Source organism: Sinocyclocheilus grahami, unplaced genomic scaffold, assembly GCF_001515645.1.
Source record: "Sinocyclocheilus grahami isolate Dianchi unplaced genomic scaffold, SAMN03320097.WGS_v1.1 scaffold2007.1, whole genome shotgun sequence".
Lineage (NCBI taxonomy): Eukaryota > Metazoa > Chordata > Actinopteri > Cypriniformes > Cyprinidae > Sinocyclocheilus > Sinocyclocheilus grahami.
The window spans coordinates 64,921-69,807 of NW_015507186.1; positions in this window are offsets into that span (position 1 = coordinate 64,921).

A 4,887-nucleotide genomic window follows, 5' to 3' on the forward strand; every position below is an offset into this window, starting at 1 on the left:
ATGGAGGTTGACCTGTGGGATGTCATCCTCATCCTTACATTGATTACACCAGCACTGTGGCCACACTCACCTGCCCCTATCTCATGCATACCAATACACATCATACCCCTGCTGTCAAAAATGTCTGTAACGGGAATGTCTACTTCCTGCTTGACTGCACCAGAAGCACAACATGTTCTATATGGCACTCATGCTGTCTGAAATAAGCATATTCAGTTCAATTCAATTCAAGTTTATTTGTATAGTGCTTTTCACAATACAAATTGTTGCAAAGCAACTTTACAGCAAATTAAGTTTCTACAATATGTAGTGGTAGCTTATCAGTGGTGACTGTCAGTTAATGTACATATGGCAAAATGTACGGAAAAATCAATTAAAGACGTAATCAAACAGACAATGAACACTATTAACAGCAATTATTATGATGCAATCAAACGTATAGCAAAATGTGGTAGTTGTATGTTGTTTCAGGGTTGGCATCATCTGAGGTCCTCTGAGGGGTTGGCATCATCTCTTCTCAGGTGTTCTGGATCCAGACTGAAGCTTGTGTAAATACTAGTATATCCCGTGGCAAAAACAGAGAAACAAATAGAGACATAATTAGCATAGCTGCTGTTGCAACCAAGCAAAATTGATTTGTTTAACCCAAACTAAAGAATAATAATGTGCATTTGGTCAGATATAACTGCAGTACAAGATTATGAGATGCATTATTTGAAAGCTTGGCCAAAGAGATGTGTCTTTAATCTAGATTTAAACAGAGAGATCCACATATAACCTGTGGAGTCAAGCCATTACCAAACTACTGGCCGCCACACTTATTTTTATTAACAAGACAGAGAGCTCATTGTGTGTCTATAGCAGTTGAAAACAAGACAAGCTCTATTTGGCCACTGGCCCACAGAGTGGAAGATAAGGTGTGTGCCATTTTTAATTAAGCCTACAAGAGAAATTAAGCAATCACATTTGCTCTATGTACAGGTCCGTCTGTTTTACAGCATAACTAATGGAATGTAATATAGACATTTTCAATTAATACAAGAGCTATCTAGTCAAGGTCACTTCAAAGAAAGTCTTTCATGGTGTATTTAAGTCCACAACTTTCAGAAAGAGCAAGTGTATTTAACAGCACAATGGCCTTTGTAATCCATAATTCCGGTCCATTCTAATGAAATAATTGTTTGGGGAAGTAGCATTGCAATAGTGTTGAGACCCGGAAATGGTTCTTCACAACCTGTTACATTATATATACAAAAAAGTATTTCTTACACTGGGTGGAATACCATACAAACATATTGTCTGCATGGCTTACAACGTGAAACAACAGCACGACTATATGATTCTTATGAGCCGGTTCTTTTTAGTGAAACAAAATCACAATGCCATCTGTCTAGTCCGATGAATGAATCAAGATTCATCTGAGATGTTTATTTTCAGTATATAACAAAAAGACTGATTCTTGAACAGTTCTTATTATTGAACCAAATAATTGGATTGCATTTATGCCACCTTTAAAAAGACTTTGAAAAGTCATTTACAAATCTGCATAAACAAATTTTGCTAGAACTATTTTACATTTATTTAGATTTAATTAATATTTATATATTTAATATTTATTCACCACATACTGTACTAAAAGAACTGTTAATGGAACCATTAATGGAACTGTTACATTTGCAAAGTTGGGTATTCTATGTAGGATTTTACAAAAATAAAATGCACCACCTCTCTCTAAATCATCTGTGAAGTCTGTTCAAAGTACATCAGCTGCGGGGTGATCAATTATTCAGCAAATGCGTTTTCATGCATTTGGCTTATATCTCTGAGATATTGAGGAGCTTTAGGTTTTTTTGCATCAGTGGTCAAGAAGGAAGTCTGTCCCTATGGCTGAACTTCCTCTGAAGCATGTTTAAAGAGGATGGACAGAAAAAAGACAGAATTATGCAAGCAATTAATTCTGCTCTAACTTTACTGCCTGACCTCATTAGCGGCAATAGACCTTCCAGTGCCCCTTAAATGCCCAGTTAACTGGCTATACAGATGATCAATGTCAAATATCTCAATAGGGGAGGAAAAAAATGCTCAGTTTAAGACTTAGTAAAAATGCAGGAAGGGGTAAAAAGTGAGTATAAAAAAAAAATCCTTTTCACTCCCTTACTTCTTTTCCACTGAGAGGCATGCAGAGTGAGATCCTGACCACATGCTGTGAGATGTGCTGTAAGAAACGCTATCCACAGTAAACTCTAAGTGGACAGGTTCACTAGGGAGACACTGGAGAAAAAAACGAAGATGCAAAGTCATTGTTGGTATCTGACAGAAGGGAAGTTCATCCAGACATTGGCTCTATGGGCTTGCAGAGCTGCCACGAAGAGGCCATGCAATACATGATTAATTTTGGCTCAGGATGAGTCCCCTGCTGAAATCATTGGTTGAATCTTATCTAACATGATACACACCAACTGTCTTACACCATGGATACGCTTCTAATTAGAAAGGCTCCCTGAGGTCTCTTCTTGCTTTCAATGTGCCATGTTGGCTAATTGTTTGAGTTAATCAACCACTTGGACACTCATTTCAAAATGGTAAGAATTCGAAGACCAAAGGGTAAGGTGATGCATGCAGCGAGTACATAAAACGAAAGATCAACACATGAAAGCTAATTAAATGTTTGAGACATTTGTCTATCCCACACACTAAAGATTTTCTTGAATACTGAAGTTTTTTTATCAGCCACACAGCACTTATTTCTTGGTAAACGGCTCCAAGATAGGCGCCTGTGGCAATTCTCCAATAACGACCAAGTCTATAATGTTTCACACTAAATGCATTTCCACTACTACTGGCCCTCTGCACTTTCTTAATTAAGCCTAAGTGTTTACTCGGTCTGCGTATTTTAAAAAGGCAGCGACTAATAGTCCCTGTAGAATTAATAGAGCTATGAATCTGGAGCTTAGAGTTTAAAATCATATTATGTTTTATTTCTTTCAACATGTGGTACATTGACAATATTTGCAACCGATATTTATGCAAAGGACACATTTCTGTTGTGTTCAAAATAAAAAGAGTCAATGGTAGCAATCAGCTGAATCATGATGTCAATCAATACAATTCAGACACTGTTCAGTGAGGTCTTATTTAAAAGTCCTCTCTTAAAGGTTTAGTTCACCCAAAAATGAAAATTACCCCATGATTTACTTACCCTCAAGCCATCCTAGATGTATATGACTTTCTTCTTTCAGACGAATACAATCGGAGTTATATTAAAAAGCATCCTGGCTCTTCCAAGCTTTATAATGGGAGTGGTAGCCCAAAATTTGAAGTCCAAAAAACTTAACCAATCCATTAAAAAAGAAGTGCACACGGCTCCGGTGGGTTAATAAAGGCCTCCCGAAGCGAAGTGATGCGTTTGTGTGAGAAAAATATAAATATTTATAACTTTATAAACCTTAATCTCTAGCTTCCACTAACTGTCGTACGCGCGTTCACGGGAGAGTGGCGTCCAGCGAATGATGTAGGCATAGCGTAAACTCCAGTGAGAATATGCTAGTCTCGCGAGGAAAAGGAAAACCAGTGTCCTCTTGGCTTATATTGAAATTCTCTGACATTTTACTTTACAAATCCTCATTTTGTACTATTAATTCGTGACCGGTGTTTTGCTTTGCTCTCTCCTCTGCGCTTCCACGTTCGTCACTTCCGCGTTCGTCACTGCTGGACACCACTCTCTCATGAATGTGCGTACGACAGTTAGCGGAAGCTAAAGATGAAGATTTATTAAGTTGTAAATATGGATATTTTTCTTACACGAACGCATCGCGTCGCTTCAGAAGGCCTTTATTAACCAACCGGAACCGTGTGCACTTCTTTTTTAATGGTTTGGTTAAATTTTTTGGACTTCAAATTTTGGGCTACCATCCACTCCCATTATAAAGCTTGGAAGAGCCAGGATGTTTTTTAATATAACTCAGATTGTATTTGTCTGAAAGAAGAATGTCATATACACCTAGGATGGCTTGAGAGTAAGTAAATCATGGGGTAATTTTCATTTTTGGGTGAATTATCCCTTTAAGTCAGTGGCTCTCAAGCAGGGGGCCCCAGCTTGGCCCCAGTAAGTCTTAAAATTAATTAAATTTAGTTACATTAATTAACATAATCACAATTTAATCAAAAACAAATATGTACAATATTAAAATTACATTTTGGGTTTATTTTTATTACAACAGAATAAGTACATATAAGATTGGAGGGCCTTTGTACGGTGGCCGTAAAGTGCAAAGCAAATCACAATTCTGAAAACAAAATAACAAATTACAAACGCAAATGCAAGTCTAAAAAACAAAATAACAATTCAGAAAGCACAACAACAATTCAGAAAATATTATAACAAGTCAGAAAACACAACTACAAATCAGACACCCCGGAAAAGGTAGGTATAGTTTGAGACAGCGCCATTGGTTTGGGATTACTTACCGCTGACTGGATGAGACATCTGTCAATCAACATATACAGGAAGAACCAGCTGAAGAACAGCAGAGCCGTGGTAGAAAGTTCGGAGATGGTAGTAAAGTAGCTCAGTTTAAATGTATTGTATGAATTGCCCTTACTCTGGAATAAAAAAATAGGGGGTGTCTATTTACATTTAGTTAAAAGTGGACATAAAACATCAGTTCCAGTGGTGCAGATGGATAAGTACTTGGCCTTGGCATTTTGACGTGATCGACACAGGTTTGATCCCACCTTTTGCCGAACTTTTTTTTCTCCCTTTTCAAATCTCGTATTAGCAATAGATTCTATTTACACTAAGTGAAGATAGCAGTATTTTTTAGCAATATACTATTTACACTAAGTGCAAATACCTAGTTACACTATGTTAAAATAGCAGGATTTCTA